General features: G+C 40.4%; 1 protein-coding gene across 2 annotated transcripts in view; it reads right to left on the bottom strand.

Moving 5' to 3' along the window:
• The window catches only part of Fam111a (family with sequence similarity 111 member A), a 19,901-nt gene extending 14,362 nt beyond the window's left edge, over positions 1–5,539 (bottom strand). The window contains exons 1-2 of one of the 2 annotated variants that reach the window (XM_031389807.1): positions 5,266–5,539; positions 1,944–2,070 (exon numbers count right to left, since the gene is read on the bottom strand). The gene's annotated coding sequence lies outside the window, so the exon portion shown is untranslated. The remainder of the gene's footprint in view (positions 1–1,943; positions 2,071–5,265) is intronic. The other variant, XM_031389806.1, reaches the window with a different exon arrangement.
• Between the last annotated feature and the right edge of the window lie 12,065 nt (positions 5,540–17,604).

Here is a 17,604-nt window from a genome sequence, read left to right as displayed (position 1 = left end):
CTTTTAACTAAAACAAAAGGGGGAGATGTGGAGAGCGGTAGAGCTGGAGAGGCATTCGCCTTGACAAGCTGGCGCCTACATCCGCTGTCGACTCCTGGCAAACAACTGTTTGCGCATGTGTGTAGAGTGAAAAGGCGCCAAGTCATGGCCCATCCTGAGGCGTCACATGGGGTGATGAGCAAACAGCCAATCATGGGCGGACACGCCACGCTGTGGTGTATATAAGCAGTGCCAATTATTGGCTCGGGGTCTTCCTCTTCATGATGCAATAAATGCTTGCTGCAGAAGGATCCTAGTGTCTGCGTGTCTTCTTGCTGGCGAGAAGACTGCGCAGGCTACAAGTTCAGACGTGTACAGCCACTTTGGAAATCAATTTGGCATTTTCTCAGAAAATTGAGAATAGACATTATACCTTAAGATCCAGTTATATCACTACTAGACATATACCCAAAGGATATACCACCATACCACAAGGACACTTGCTCCACTATGTTTATAACATCTTTTAGTTATAATATTCAAAAACTGGAAACAACCTAGATGTCACTCAACTGAAAAAAATAGATAAAATGTAGTACATTTACATAATGGAGTATTGGATGGAATCTAATGGGACAGAATCAGGGTGGATCAATCAGTTTAGGGAAGGACAGAGGGAGGGATTACTGAGAAAGAGAATTAGAATGGGAAGCAGAACTCTGGGGCTAGCTGGAAACATAGAACAATCAAGCCTCCCTGGAATCTATGAGGGTGACCCTAGCAAAGACTCCTAGCAATGGGGATATGAAGTCTGAACTAGCCATTTCCTGTAACCATGGAAGGCTTTCAATGGAGCAATTGGGACACCAACACAACCACAAAACATTCAACCTACAATTTGTCCTGCTTAAGAGATGTTCTGTGGGTAAAATAGGAGGGACTGGCCAACTGGTGACTGGTCCAGCTTGAGACCCATGCCATAAGAAGGAGTCCCATCTCTGACACTACTAATGATATTCTGTTATACCTGCAGACAGGAGTCTAGCATAATCATCATCAGAGAGAGGCCACCCAGCAACTGATAGAAACAGACGCTGAGACTCACAGTCAAGCATTAGGTGGAGCTTGGGGAATCCTGTGGATGAGGTGAGGAGAAGGACTATAGAAGCCAAAGAGATCAAGCACACTACAGAATCAGTGACCATGGCTTCATAGGGGCTCACAAAGATTGAACCGCCAAGTAGAGAGCATTCGTGGGACAGACCTAGGCTTCCCAGCATATGTCACAGATGTGTAGTTGGTCTTCATGCAGTACTCCTAACAGTGATAGCAGGAGCTGCCTCTGACTCTGTGATCTGCCCTTGGGACCCCTTTCTCCTATTGGGCTGCCTTGTGATGCTCTAGTTGTACTACAACTTGGTATGCCAGGGTTGGTTGATACCCATGGTAGGCCTCCCCTTCTCTGAAGAGAAAGGAGAAGTAGATGGGGTGTGGAAGGGAGAGGAGGTAAAGGGGGAAGGACTGCTAGAAGAGCAGGGTTAGGAACCTGTGTTACGGATATAAAATTGATTGATTATTTAATTAATTAAAATAAATAAAAAGTAAGACCTGAAACAATGGCGGGGGAGAGGGAAGATGAACTGGGTGGTCCTAGGTCCTATCATTCCCTTTCATCTCTGCCTTGCTTGTCCCAGGATAGTTAACAGTGCAAGCAGAGAGTTTACCTGCCAAGAAAATCACCCAAATAAGAAAAACAGAACATCACATGTCCCATGAATATGGCTTGCACTGTACCAAACACTATATATACCAAACACAAATCATCTGTATTAGCTAACCCCCACCTCTGCCATGGAAAGCAGGTTCTATGTAGATTTTGTTTTGGGGAAAGGGTATTCTTGACAAGAGAGATGATGCATCCAAACCCACAGATGGAAGTAAATGGAGAATTCAAATACAGATACCTTACAAAGGGCTTGCAGCTTTGGAAACTCAAAACGATTTTCTACTTACACTGATGTTAAAACCTGCAGTTGGCTTAATATGGAGATGATAAGGCCAGGCAAATAGACATGAAGAGAACTGAATGCTCTGAAAACAAAAGAAATTGGTAACAAACATCAAAAAGTAATATGGAAAGTTTATCCAAGATGACAGTCAGGGACATTAGACACTGCTTCAGGTCCATTGTTTGAAGTAGCATTTCATCCTGCTGTCTAAGCAAAAGAGAAAACAATGATTTAAATGACATGCTGAGACCTCCAACAGTGGGAGAAGGGGCTGTTCCCAACTTTGATGCCTGCTAAGAATCACTAGACCATACACCGTAAAGGAGAGCAAGCTCAGGCTTCTTCAGTATGTCATGATCAGAATAATGTCGGCCACATGGCAGATCCTAACACTTCAGTTATACAGACACATTCAAGGAGTGAGTGGTGTAGGCAGTGACCTGATTTCCATAAGCTGCATCACAGCATATATATATATATATATATGGGAATATATATTCTTGTTTTTCTGAGGCAATGTCTCCTGTAACTCAGGCTGGCTATGGACTTTTGAACTCCTGATCCTCCTGCCTCCACCTTTCAACAGTCTGGATTATAGATAATGTACCATCACATCTGGCATAAGTGGTACAGAGACTCAAATCCATGGCTTTGTGCATAAAGAGTGATTGTTCTAACACCTGGGCCATATCTCGAACCCTACAGTGTATTCTTAACTAATAGATGACAACCACACTGGTAGATTTTAACTCTAAGTCATTTTCTGTCTTGACAAGTTAGGATTGTCTTCTTGTACACTTATGATGTCAATTTATTCACATCGAAATGCAGCTAAGATACAGACATCACCTTTAAAATGTTTTTCTTGCTGGGCAGTGGTGGCGCACGCCTTTAATCCCAGCACTTGGGAGGCAGAGGCAGGAGGATTTCTGAGTTCGAGGCCAGCCTGGTCTACAGAGTGAGTTCCAGGACAGCCAGGGCTATACAGAGAGACCCTGTCTCGAAAAAAAACAAAAAAGAAAAAAAAAGAAAAAGAAAAAGGTTTTCTTTTAAAGCATGTCTTGTTTTGTGGCCCAATATGACCTCACAGTAGCCATCCTCCAGCCTCACCCTCCTCAGAGCTACGATTTAAGTGAGCATACCACATCCAACTTAATTATTCATTTTAACTCTGTTTCCATCCACATAAAAAGTGATCAGAAGAAAACAGAAAGGCTGTCAGCAGACAGCCACCCTCTGGTTTGCCTCTTTTCTCTATATGTAATTGAAGCACGTACTCAGTGGGAGCCTTCTAAAGACTGCCAGTGATCTTAACCCATCCATGGTGGAACCCGAGTCCTAGATTTCTACCAGTAACTGCTGCTCCTGATCTAGGAAGGAAGGCTACTGGCCTCCCTGAACCTAGCGCCCTGTTTGTAAAAAGCAGAAGCCACTGAAAATACGCAGGGACATCCTATGAGAACTTGCACGACACAGTGAGTGCCAAGAGTCTGGGCTCAGCTCAGGCAGCCACTCCAGAGCTGCAAGATCCTGGCTACTTTCTGCCTCTTCCTCACCCTAGAAAGAGTGGCAGACTGAAGAATATGTAATGCAGGTAGAGTCTACATACAACGGCCACGTGTGAAAGATTGCTCAGAGGGTATTCCTGCTAGTGCTGGCATCAAGGCCAATACTTAACCATTGGGGATGCTCCGTGGACCGAAGAAAATGAAAGTGCACGAGGGCTTGAGGAACCGGTCTGGACTATGTGATCTCAGCCGGCAGAGATTATTGTTCAACCAGAAAAACAACTTGAGGTTCCCTGTCTATTAATGGTTCATATTATAAACTATAAAAGTTAGAAAGAAATATGAATTTTGCAGTTCACTGGCACATGCTTAAACAATTCTGAATCATTCCATATGTGCACACAAACGATTTTCAGTATCCATGCTGGGTCATCTTTTCCTAAAGTGTGCAGGAGGATCAGATGTTCAAATGTCCACAGACAGCCTGAGTTACATGAGACTTTGTCTCAAAAAAAACAAAAAAACATAAAAACAAAAAAAAACAACAACAACAAAAATAAAAGAACAAAAAACAAAAAAAACCCAAAATATATAAATTGGAGAAAAAATCCTCAAATACAGAATTATTTGCTATGTGATAGGTATTTGGACATCCACTTTATGATTTCTCCTGTCTTCACTTTTTGCCTTTTCAGTTAGAATGATGTGAATACAAATTCCTCAGAGTATACCAAGTCACATTATAGTTTGAAAAGACAAAATCCACTGAGTTAATTACATTTGTTATCTTTCTTCAGTAGAGCAATAAACCAATATAGCCTTTACAAAGACCCATCCTCGGTCTCCCTGAAATTGCTTTCTCCATCCTCTTCCCCTTTCTCTTGCCTCCTTTTTCTTTCCCGTGGCCTTTCTCACTCTCCCTTCCTATTTCTGAATAACTCCCCGACCCTGCCCCACCCTGCTCCTCAAAGCCTCTTTCTGGCTTCTGTCTACCCGAGTGCACAACCACATCCCTCCCTCCCTATTGCCTAATAACTTCCTCCCCAGCCCCTTTTCTCCCTCTCTCCCCCCTTTCACTTCTCCCTTTCTTAAAGGCTCTTTTTTTTTTCTTTTTCTTTTTCTTGGCTAGCTATGTGCATATTCTGCCCACTTTTCTCTCAGAAAGGCTTTCCAGAGGCAGCGACCACAGCTGATCTAAACCTCTTCCTACACTACCATGTCATTAATACCAGCATTCCGAGGCGAGAAGTAACCACTGAAAACAACCCTGGGCTCCCTGGGTCCTTCAGGTGGGTAGCACTTGGGCCTCTTCCCCAAGGGTTTTCCCAGAGCTAGAAGTTCCCCGGCGCCACCAGTGTGCCTGAAATTTCACCCACTCTTCAGAGTAGTACAGTTACTTTATAGACCTGCCACCTTCCCTGGCTCACAGCTAGGGCCAGCTACACTTGAACCCAACATCTAGTATTAAGTCTGCTTTTATTGAGGAAACTGTCACAATGCCCTTAAAGGAACTAAAGATGACTGATACTTTCTAGTCCTCAGCAGAACATACTGGGTTATGTTGATGGAAACAGCAGACAAGTCAGGTTGATGTAGTAACTACCTATCTGAATATGGATGGCAAGCCTGAGAAATAAATCAGTATTTGTCATTTACTCTGTGTAATTTTATTCCAAAATGAAACAGACCTGATAAATACATTGGTGAATATTTGCTGCACACAACTTTCTGACATGAAGAAAATAATCTTAAAGTGGCTTTTTACTTACCAGATCTTTCCACAGGTTGGCACCTTCTCTCCAGCCACTGGAATCCCGCGTCTTCTTGAAAAAAAAAAAAAAAAAAAGGACCAGACTGTCGTTTGACGTCTTCGTTCAGGGGGTAGAGGGACTGCGGATTGGTCCTTTCCGAACAGCAACCAGCTGTCCATTGGCTGCATTCAGAGCGCGGGACCGGACCAGAGCAAGCGCTGTGCGCATCCGCCCTGGTCTCTAAGGGCTTCTTAGCCAACGAGGACCGCCCATCGAGTGGGTGTGGACGTCTACTCTCCAGGCATCTGCTATTAGAGCCTAGTCGAATTGGGTGCGCCAACCGGACTCAGCCGGAAGCAGAGGATACAAGACTAGATGAGGGTTCCCTGCCTGTTTTCAGGCAGGTCCGGGGATTTCCTGCCACTTGAACTAAGCAAGAGAGACCTAGCAGAGGTTAGTGCAGTGCCCTCTGGCTACAGGCAGAAAGTGAATGAGCTAGGAGGAAGGAGGCTGGGGACTCAGGGCCTTTCTAGAGGGTAACATCCCTACAGCGGACCAGCTTCAGTACTTGAACAAATCAGGAAGAAGCTGCAAATCTTTGTCAAAGACTCATTTTTCAAAAAATGTATTAAATTTATTATTATTTGTGTGTATTATGTATATATGTGTGCATGCCACATGTTACAACTTTCAGGAATTCAGGTTCTTTCTTACCATGTGAGTCTCATGGATCAAACTCAGTCAAATTGGGCATTAGATGCTAAGTCATCTAGATGACCTAATAAATTGATTTTCCAGATCAGTAAATTGATTTATTGGGAGTAAATATTTTCTACCCATAAAGAAAGTGTCCACTCCAGAAATTTGAGCTGCGATTAAAAAGGAGGAGGAAAGAGAAGAAGCGGGGAAGGAGCTAGACAGGGAGGGAGGAGAGATTACTGGGAGAAACAACTGTTATGGAGGAATAGGAAGGATGTTTGGAGCATGCTAGAGAACTAGGGCAGTGGAAACTCCCAGGAATCTATGCGGGTGACCCTAGCAATGGAAGATACAGAGCCTGAACCAGTCATCTTCTGTAACTGGGCAAGACTTTCAGTGGACAAACTGAGACACTAACTCAGCCACAAAGCATTCTACCTATAATTTGTCCTGCCTACAAGATAGGCTGGGGTAAAAGTGGTTCAGAAATTGTGGGGGTGGCCAGGCAATGACTGGTCCATTTTGAGACCCGTATCATGTGAGGGAGCAAACCCCTGACACTACTAATGATATTCTGTTATACCTGCAGACAGATGCCTCACAGAAAGGTTTTACCCAGCAATGCATGGAAACAACAGCCAACCATTAGGCAGAGCTTGGGCAATCCTGCAGAAGAAAGGGAGGGAGGATTGTAGGAGTCACAGGGGTTAAGCACACCTCAAGAAAACCTACAGAACCAAGTAACCTGTTGTAACCTGTTTCCATAGGAGCTCTCCGAGACTGAGCAGATTCCAACTATTGCTACCACCTTGGAGAACCCCAACATCTCTGAAACCCCAAGACATGTATCTAGCTCTCTGCTCTTTTCCACATTTACCACACCCCAGAGTTTGTAGTTCACATAGCTGCTAGAATGACTTTTAACAACATGAGTCAGTTTGCATCATTACTCAGCCCCACATATAGGATAGATTTTACACATATGTGACAAAATCCAGACTTTGTGGCCTACCAGATGATTTGCACATGTATGTGATAACACTGCTGTGGCATGGTTCTTTCCAGGGTGTATTTTATGTCCAGAAGAAGTGAGATAATTTGTCTGCTAAGAAGAAGAGAATTAGTCTTACAATATTCACTCCTGGATAGTTTCTTCATGTTATTATATAACTGATACAGAGAGTCAAATGACAGCCATCTGAACGCTGTTTACGTTTTAAACCCATACACCTTCCTTATTTCTATAGCTATTAGAATGCCTATACTAGCTTGCTTCTTGGGTCCATTTGCTTGGAAACATTTTTTCTAGCCCTATACTCTGAAGTAATGTCTATCTTTGATGTCAGAGTATGTTTATTTATTGAATGGAGCAGAATGATGGATCCTGTTTTCACATCCATTTTGCTAGTCTATGTCTTTTTATTGGGAAATTGAGTCCATTGATATTGAGCGGTATTAGTGATCTAATGATTTTTATTCCTATTATTTTTAAATTGGTGGTGGTTGTGTGTGTGTGTGTGTGTGTGTGTGCACCCATGTTTTCCTTCTTTTGGTTTTGCTGGTGTGAAATTATTTATATCCTGTGTTTTCTTGGGTGTAGTTAGCCTCCTTGGGTTGGAAGTTTTTTACAGTGTATTTATATGGCTGGATTTGTGAATAGATATTGTTTAAATTTGGTTTTGTCATAGAATATTTGTTTTCTTGAACTATGGTGATTGAAAGTTTTGCTCAGTATAGTAATCTAGTCTGGCACCTGTGGTCTCTTAGAGTCTGTAAGACAAGTGTCTAGTCCTTCTAGTTTTTAGGGTCTCTCCTGAAATGTTGAGGGTAGTCTAATAAGTATGTCTTTACATGTTTCTTGGCCTTTTTCTTTTGCAGCTTTCAATATTTATTTTTTGTTCTGTACATTTAATGTTTTCATTATGATGTGGCAGGGAGTGTTTTCTTTTCTGGCCCAATCTGTTGTGTATTCTGTACGCCTCTTGTGCATTTATAAGAATTTCTTTAGGTTAGAGAATTTTTCTTCTATTATTTTTTTAAAAATACTTTCTGATCTTTTGAGCTTGAAATCTTCTTCTTCTATTCCTGTCACTCTTAGATTTGGTCTTTTCCTAGTGTCCCAAAATTCCTGGATGTTTTGTGTCAAGGACTTTTTAGAGTTAACATTTTATTTAACTAGTATGTCGTTTTTTTTTCAACTATATCTTCTATACCTGAGGTTCTTTCTTCCATCTCTTGTATTCTTTTGGTGATGCTTATGTATGTAGTTTCTATTCTCTTCTCTAGCTTTTCCATCTCCAGGATTACCTCAGTTTGTGTTCTTTATTGCTTCTATTTCAATTTTCAGGTCTTGAACAGTTTTGTTTATTTGCTCATCTGTTTGAGTTTTTCTGGATCTACTTAAGGAATTGATTCATTCCCCCTTTTAAAGGGCTCTATTATCTTCATAGAATTGGATTTAAGATTATTTTCCTGAGCTACAGCTATGTTTGAATATGCAGGGTTTAGCTGGGTTCATGTCCTGTCTGTTGTTGATAGTGTTCCTAAGCTGGTCTCTAGTCATCTGGGTTTTTGGGTTATTACAGGTTTAGTTGCTGATTTCTGAGTTTATTACATGGGTCATTTTTAGATTTTCCCCCCTTGGTTTCTGTTTCTTCTGATCTGAATGGATTGGAGTTCTGGTGACAAACAAGCCTTCAGGTTCAGTAGGGTGTGTCTGTCTGTGCCTCTGGGGTTTTGGGTGCCAATATTGCCTCTAGAGTCCCAAGTACTTGTGTACCTGCTTGTACGGGTATCTTCTTAGTCTCTGGTGTTCCTAGTACTGTGTATCCTTGAGCAAAGCAAAAGTCTTCTGGTAAGATGTTGTGGGCTCTAATAAGGAGCTTATGGGATAGGGTGTAGTTTAGAACTATTGGGTGTGCTTTAAGGGGAGTTTGCAGGCAGAGGACAGTGTCTTATCTGGAGTCCTAGTTGTAGTTGTAGGCTGGAAGATGCAGTTTGGGGCTTTGGCCACCCAGTTCATCTTTTACTCTATTGCAGATACTGCCATAACTTAAAACACTTTATATTTTTCCTTTTTGGAGTTTGAAGACTGAACCAGGGCTTAGTACTTGCTAGACAAACAGTCTACCACTACAGTAAATTCCCACCCCCAACTTGATCCATTTTGGAGATTGTATTTCAGCTATCTATTTCATCTTTAAGCCACCTCGAGCTGTAAGGGACACAGTTCACAGAATATCACATTCAATGCAAAGACAGGTTTAAAAAAATCGATGACTATTTCTCTCAGGATTGTTTATAAATGTTGCTAGTGGGATATACTAATAGCTGTCTTAGCCACCAGAGGTCCTAGGTCACATAGGATCTACTGCCAAGAAACTGCCTCATTGTTCATTGGGACAATGGCACACTCAAGATCTTTTTTACCCACTTTATTTAGTTTGGTGAATGACATCAAAGATAGGAAACTGTATTACAGCTTTCAGCCCCATCAAAGCAGTGTTTAATAAAAAACAATATCTATTGCAATCATGTCTAAAATATTAACAAAACTGATTAAATGTAGTATGTCACACCAACCTGTGAAACAAACAAAATTAATACTGTTTAATTACATCAAAATGTTGTGAATATGATTGACCTCTTCAGTCATAATCCTGTAAATTATATATTTATTCTTAGCATAAAATTTATAGGCAAGTGAGGGAGGTTTTTGGTTTCAACTTGTTCATGAAGAAAAAGTAGAGATTGGAGTTGCTTGAGCCTGTGATGAAGACTTGGGCAAGTTCACTGATATATTCAGAGCCCTTTGCTCTCAGGCTCTGTCCTGACAAATGATTGTGTCCTCTGAAACTAACATGTTCCTTTATTACATCAAGACAGCTGGAAAGTGTCAGGCATTTGAGGTGCAATGTCAAAGCCTTTTCTTTGTTTCTTTGTGTCCATGTTTTAGAAAGCAAGGCATGCAAATAGCTAGAAGATCCATGACAAGTGGAGATATGTTTATTTCTCTCCTACTCTGTAAAAGCAAGCTTGAGGATACATGTTGATGTGTTAGAACAGCGGATCGCGTCAGAACATACCACACACTAGGCCCAAGCAGTTCCACGTGTAAAAGGTTTAATTGAGAGGGAGAGAGGAGGTAATGACACAGAAAGAAAGGAGGGGGAGAGAGAGAGAGATGGAGGAATGTTCCCCGTATATATATGGGTTGTGACGTATGGCCACAGGTAAAGGTGGGAGGTGAGCCTAATGGATTCTGGGAATATGGTGGTTGTTGCCCTGGCAACAGGTCTGTGGACCTGCCCATTCATCACCACAGGCTTTGGATGTCCTGATGCTAACACATGTGACCTATCTTTCACTTTCAGTGCATCAGGCCAGATAGAGTGGCACAATGCTGTGATCCCAGCATTTTAAGTCAGAGAATAGGAAATTGTGAATTTGCAACCAGAGTGAACTATGGAATACCTCCAGAAGGGAAAGAAACATCTTTTATTTTAAAGTCCATATCTATTCATGAATATTTAAATATATGGAGGTCTATTATAGTATTCTCATATTTGCCAAAAGGATGTTTCTGATCAAATTAGTCTACAGAAAAAAATCTGGCCAAATCTAAACTGCAAAGATGCATTTTGAGAGACTCTATGCCTGGATAGAGTAGATTTATATTGCTTTGCATTCCTTTTATCTGTTTAACTGAGAATGCTAATGTCATTACAACTGATGACAGGCTTCATTTTTAACCAAGCTCCCACTTTGCTACTTGCATTAGTAGTGAGTGACTTTGCTGGCACATAAACCTGCTGCCTGTTGACATCCTTCTCCTGATGAATATGACTTAGGGAAAATGAGTCTTTTAGACAAACTAAGAGAGATTCTGTCTTAGTTTCTTTTTCTATTGCTGTGATAAAGTACTCCAACAAAAGCAACTTAAATTAGGAAAGGTTTGTTTGGCTCACAGATTGTTACAGCCCATCAGGCATCAGGGCAAGGATGTCACAGCAGGAGTGGTTAAGAGCACTGTGTGCTCTTCAAGAGGACTTGTTTTCAATTCCTACACCCACGTGGTAGCTCAAAACTAATGCCAGAAAATACAATACCTTATTTTGACTTTTATGGTCACCAGGTACACACGAAGGGCATAGACATTCCTATAGGCAAAGTACCCAAATACACAAAAACAAATATATTGAAAAGGAAAAATCAGCAAGGACATATTATCTAGTTGATATATTACTTGCATCTCAAGGTACTATAAGAATTGAGCAAACAGGGATACCTCATAAAAATACCAAGGAGCAAGGAATGTTCATTAAGCCTAAAGACAGAGAGCTTCAGAAGGGTTTACAGAGCAAACACCCATCCCCAAGAAATGCCCGGTTCCAGGAAATGTCCCTGGGATGGCGGATCTCCCCCACTCCCTACCCTCCTATTTGCAACAGGTATCTACTCCTCTCCTGGAGGAGAAAGGTCAATAGAAACAAAAGGACAGTGGGCCTCTTACTCCTGCCTTTTACTTACTACCTTGCCTCTTGCCCCTTTGTTCCCCCTCTCTCTCCATTCCCTTTCGCCCTCTCTCCATATGGTCATGGCCAGCCCCTACATCTCTCCTTTCTCCTCTCTGCCTTTCTCTGCCTCTGCTACCCGCTTAACTCCCCTCCCCATGCCCTAAATAAACTCTATTCTATACAAAAAAAAAAGAACAGTGAGAAGGATAACCAAACCCACATTGTAAAGTGTAACCAGCCCACATTGTAAACTGTAAAACTCTGTTCTGAAAAGGTATAAAAAATAAGAGCTTTGTTCCCTTGGGGTTGCCTTTGTCTGAATGCTAGACAACCCTAGTACACTGGATCAATAAAAACCTCTTGCTGGTTGCATAGATCTCCGTCCCTGTGTCTTCGGGAGTGGGACACCCATACCGAATTTAACAGTACAAATAAATACGTGTATATTCGCTATTGTTATGTGTCTATTATCTACTAATGGAATTTATGCACATGTAGATGTATCTGTGTTTCAAAGAATATTGCTGTGCCACTTCCAGGACACATTTATTAAAACATTTATTGTGCACTATGTTTGTATGCATTAACACCACACTAGATAATTGAGATAAGTCCATTAGCATGGGAAAGGTTTCCATCTTCTGAGGTCTTCTATTTCTTTCTTCAGAGACTTGAAGTTCTTGTCATACAGATCTTTCACGTGTTTGGTTAGAGTCACACCAAGATACTTAATATTGTTTGTGGCTATTGTGAAGGGTGTTTTTTTCCTAATTTCTTTATCAGCCTGTTTATCCTTTGAGTATAGAAGATTACTCATTTGTTTGAGTTAATTTTATATCCAGCCACTTTGCTGAAGATGTCAGCTGTAGGAGTTCTCTGGTGGAGTTTCTGGGGTCACTTAAGTATACTATTATATCTTCTGCAAATAGTGATATTTTGACTTCTTCCTTTCCAATTTGTATTCCTTTGACATCCTTTTGTTGTCTAATTGCTCTAGTTAGAACTTCAAGTACTATATTGAGGGTGGAGGGTGGGGTCATCCACATGGGGGGGTGAGGAGGAGGTGTTGGGTGTGGAGCAGTCAGAGGGTGGATCTGGAGATGGGGGGCAGGGAATGGAATATGGAGTGTGAAAAATAAATTAATAAGAAAATGTACTATATTGAATAGATAGGGAGAGAGGCAGCCTTGTCTAGTCCCTGCTTCAAGTTTCTCTCCATTTAGTTTTATCTTGGCTGCTGGTTTGTTGTATATTATTTTTACTATGTTTAGGTATGGGCCTTGAATGATCTTTCCAAGACTTTTAACATCAAGGGATGTTGATTTTTGTCAAATGCTTTTTCAGCATCTAATGAAATGATTATTTGTTTTTTTTTTCTTTGAGTTTGTTTACATAGTGGATTATATTGATGGATTTCCTTATTTTGAACCATCCCTGCACCCCTGGGATGAAGCCTACTTGATCATGGTAAATGATTGTTTTGAAGTATTCTTAGATTTGGTTTCTGAGAATTTTATTGAGTATTTTTGCATCAATATTCATAAGGGAAATTGGTCTAAAGTTTTCTTTCTTTGTTGTGTCTTTGTGAGGTTTTGATATTAGCGTAACTGTGGCTTCATAGAATGAATTGGATAGTGTTTCTTCTGTATCTATTTTGTGGGAGAGTTTGAAGAGTATTGGTATTAAGTCTTTGGAGGTCAGATAGAATTCTACACTCAACCCATCTGGTCCTGGACTTTTTTTGGTTGGGAGACTTTTAATGACTGCTTCTATTTTTTTAGGGGTTATGGGACAGTTTAGATGGTTTATCTGATCCTGATTTAACTTTGGCATTTAGTATCTGTTTAGAAAATGGTCCATTTCATCCAGATTTTCCAGTTGTGTTGAGTATAGGCTTTTGTAGTAGGATCTGATTTTTTTTTTAATTTCCTCAGTTTCTGTTGTTATGTGTCCTTTTTCATTTCTGATTTTGTTAATTTGGATACTGTCTCTCTGCCCTCCGGTTAGTCTGGCTAAGGCTTTATCTATCTTGTTGATTTTCTAAAAAAAAAAAAAAAAACCAGCTCCTGTTCATTCATTGTATAGTTCTTTTTGTTTCTATTTGGTTGATTATTTCCTGCCTTCTATTCCTCTTGGGTGTATTTGATTCTTTTTGTTCTAGAGCTGTCAGGTGTGCTGTTAAGCTGCTAGTGTATGCTCTCTCCAGTTTCTTTTTAGAGGCACTCAGAGCTATGAGTTTTCCTCTTACTACTGCTTTCATTGTATCCCATAAGTTTTGGTATGATGTGACTTCATTTTCATTAAGTTCTAAAAAGCTTTTTATTTCTTTATTTCTTCCTTGACAAAGTTATCATTGGGTAGAATGTTGTTCAGCTTCCATGTGTATTTGTGCTTTTTATTCTTTTTGTTGTTATTGAAGACCAGCCTGTCAATGGTGATCTGCTAGGATGCGTGGGATTATTTCAGTCTTCTCATATCTGTTGAGGCCTGTTTTGTGACAGATTATATGTTCAGTTTTGGAGAAGGTACCATGAGGTGCTGAGAAGAAGGAATATTCTTTGATATAGGATGAAATGTTCTATACATATCTGTTAAATCCATTTAGTCCAAAACTTCTGTTAGTTTCACTGTGTCTCTGTTTAATTTGTGTTTCCATGATCTGTCCATTGATGAGAGTGGGGTGCTGAAGTCTCCCACTATTATTGTGAGAGGTGCAATGAGCTTTGAGCGTTAGTAAAGTTTCTATTACGAATGTGGATGCCCCTGCGTTTGGAACATAGATGCTCAGAATTGAGAATTCTTCTTGGTAGATATTTCCTTTGATGAGTATGAAGTGTCCTTTCTTATCTTTTATGATAACTTTTGGTTCAAAGTCGATTTTATTTGATATTAGAATGGCTACTTCAGCTTGTTTCTTGGGAGCATTTGTTTGGAAATTTGTTTTCTAGCCCTTTACTCTGAGGTAGTGTCTGTCTTTGACACTGAGGTGTGTTTCCTGTATGCAGCAAAATGCTGGGTCCTTTTTATGTATCCAGTCTGTTAGTCTGTGTGTTTTTATTGGGGAACTGAGTCCATATATGTTAAGAAATATTAAGGAATAGTGATTGTTACTTCCTCTTATTTTTTATATTATTTTTATGTTTGTGTGGCTATCTTCTTTTGGGGTTGTTGAAAGATTACTTTCTTGCTTTTTCTAGGGTGTAATTTCCCTCCTTTTGTTGACATTTTCCATCTATTATCCTTTGTAAGGCTAGATTTGTGAAAAGATATTGTGTAAATTTGGTTTTGTCATGGAATATCTTGGTTTCTCTATCTATGGTAATTGAGAGTTTCTCTGGGTATAGTAGTCTTGGTTGGCATTTGTGTTCTCTTAGACTCTATATAACACATCATCTAGCTTTCATAGTCTCAGGTGAGAGAAGTCTGATGTAATTCTCATACATCAGCCTGTATATGTTACTTGATATTTTTCCCTTATTACTTTTAATATTCTCTCTTTGTTTTATGCATTTGATATTTTGACTATTATGTGATGGGAGAATTTTTTTCTGATCCAGTCTATTTGGAGTTCGTAGGCTTCTTGTATGTTTATGGGCATCTCTTTCTTTAGGTTAGGGTTGTTTTCTTCTATAATTTTTTTGAAAATATTTACTGGCCCTTTAAGTTGGGAATCTACTCTCTCTTCTATACCTATTATCTTTAGGTTTGGTCTTCTGATTGTGTCCTGGGTTTCCTGAATGCTTTGGGTTAGGAGTTTTTTGCATTATGTATTTTCTTTGACTGTTTTGCCTATGTTTTCTATAGTATCCTGATTTCTTTCCTAGGCTTTCTAACTTCAGGATTGTTTCCCTTTGTAATTTCTCAATTGTTTCTACTTCCATTTTTAGATCCTACATGGTTTTGTTCAATTCCTTCACCTGTTTGGTTGTGTTTTCCTGTATTCTTTAGGGGATTTTTGTGTTTCTCTTTAAGTGTTTCTATCTGTTTACCTGTGTTCTTCTGTATTTCTTTTTTTTAAAAAAAAAAGATTCATTTTATTTATTTTATGGGTATGTGTACACTGTAGCTGTACAGATGGCTGTGAGCTATCATGTGTGTGGCTACTGGGAATTGAACTCAGGATCTCTGCCACCCAGCTCACTCCGGCCCCGCTTGCTCTGGCATAATTCACTGTAGTTGTCTTCAGACACACCAGAAGAGGGCGTTAGATCTCATTACAGGTGGTTGTGAGCCACCATGTGGTTGCTGGGATCCAAACTCAGGACCTTCGGAAGAGCAGTCAGTGCTCTTACCCGCTGAGCCATCTCGCCAGCCCTCTTCTGTATTTCTTTAAGGGAGTTTTTATGTCCTTCAAAAGTCCTCTATCATCATCATGAGATGTGATTTTAAGTCAGAGTCTCGTTTTTCTGGTGTGTTGGGTTATCCAGGGCTCACTGTGGGAGAGAGCTGGGTTCTGTTGATTCCAAGTGGTCTTGGTTTCTGTTGCTTATGTTCTTGCCCTTGCCTCTCTACATCTTGTTATCTCTGGCCTTAGCTGGTCTTGCTCTCTCTTACTGTGGTTAGTCCCTCCTGCAAGCCCGTGTGTCAGCACTCCTGGGAGACAAGTTCTCTCCAGAAGGAATTTGGGTGTGGAGAGCTGTGGCACAGCATCTGCTCAGGGGTGCAGATGGAAACTGGAATGATCCTGTCCCTGGCTGTTCTTTGGTTCTGGTGTCCTCATGGCTCTTTGAAGGTCTCTCTTGGGTCAGGAATTTGAGCAGAAGTGGTGGTCTTACCTGTGCTCACAAGTGTGTCAGTAGTCCTGGGAGACTATTTCTCTCACAACACTATTTGAGTATGGAGCTCTGTGGCACAGGATCAGCTCCAGATGCAGACAGAAACTGGTAGGATCCTGTCTCAGGCTGCTCCTCAGTTCCTGTGTCCAGAGGGTTCTGGTCAGGTCTCTCTGAGTAGAAGTGGTAGTCTTATCTGTGTTCACAAGCATGTCCACACTCCCAAGAGACCAGCTCTTTCCCAGAGTTATTTGGGTGTGGAGCACTGTGGCACAGGATCAGTTCCAGGCACTGTGGCCAGGGGAGTACTCTAAAGTTCATTGGCAAAGGAAAAGACTTTCTGAACAAGGCATTGATAACATAGGCACTAAAAACAACAATTAAATGGGGCCTCATAAAATTTAAAAGCTTCTGAAATATGTCAAGGGACAACATCATTTTGACAAAGTGATAGACTAGAGAATGGGAAGAGATTTCACCAACTATACCTAATAGAGGGCTCATATCTAAAATACATATTAAAATCTAAAGCAACAAAACCATATATATTAAGAATAGAAATAACCTAGTTAAAAATAAAATACAGATCTAAAGGGAGAGTTCTCAAGACATGAAATACAAATGGCCAACATCCTTAATCATCAGGGAACTGCAAATCAAAACTACCCTGATATTTCATCTTACAATACTCAGAAAGATCAAGATCAATACAAGTCACTGCTCATTCTAGTGAAGAGGTAGTGTAAGGGAAACTCATTCATTGCTGGTAAGAGTGCAAAGATGTGCAGGGCGTGGTGGTGTACACCTTTAATCCCGGCACTTGGAAGGCAGAGGCAGGCAGATTTCTGAGTTCAAGGCCTGCCTGGTCTACAGAGTGAATTCCAGGACAGCCAGGGCTGTACAGAGAAACCCTGTTTTGAAAAAAACCAAAAAAAAAAAAAAAAAAAAAAAAAAAAAAAAAAAAAAAAAAAAAAAAGAGTACAAAGATGTACAGACAGAAACTATGGGAAACAGTGTGGAACTTCCTCAGAAAGCTGGGATTAGATCTTCCTCAAAATCTAGCTAACCATATTTGTGCATATATATGAGGGACTCTAATCCTACTAAAGAAACACTGTTCAACCATGTTCAGTTGTAAACAGCCTACATGTCCATCAATAGCTGAGTGGGAAAAGAAAATATTGTATAATTATACAATGGATATTACTTAGTTGTTTAAGAAAAAACTCAAATCATGAAATTTGCAAGTAAATGGATAAAGTTAGAAACAAATCATCTTCAGTTATGAAACCCAGACCCTGAAAGACAAATATAGCATGTTTTTTATAAGTGGGTGTTCGATATTAAATGCTGTATAAACAAGCTACAAA

The sequence above is a fragment of the Mastomys coucha genome, unplaced genomic scaffold, assembly GCF_008632895.1.
Source record: "Mastomys coucha isolate ucsf_1 unplaced genomic scaffold, UCSF_Mcou_1 pScaffold21, whole genome shotgun sequence".
In the NCBI taxonomy this organism is placed as follows: domain Eukaryota; kingdom Metazoa; phylum Chordata; class Mammalia; order Rodentia; family Muridae; genus Mastomys; species Mastomys coucha.
Note: the sequence above shows the minus strand (reverse complement) of the source record. Positions and strands in the feature narration are given on the sequence as shown.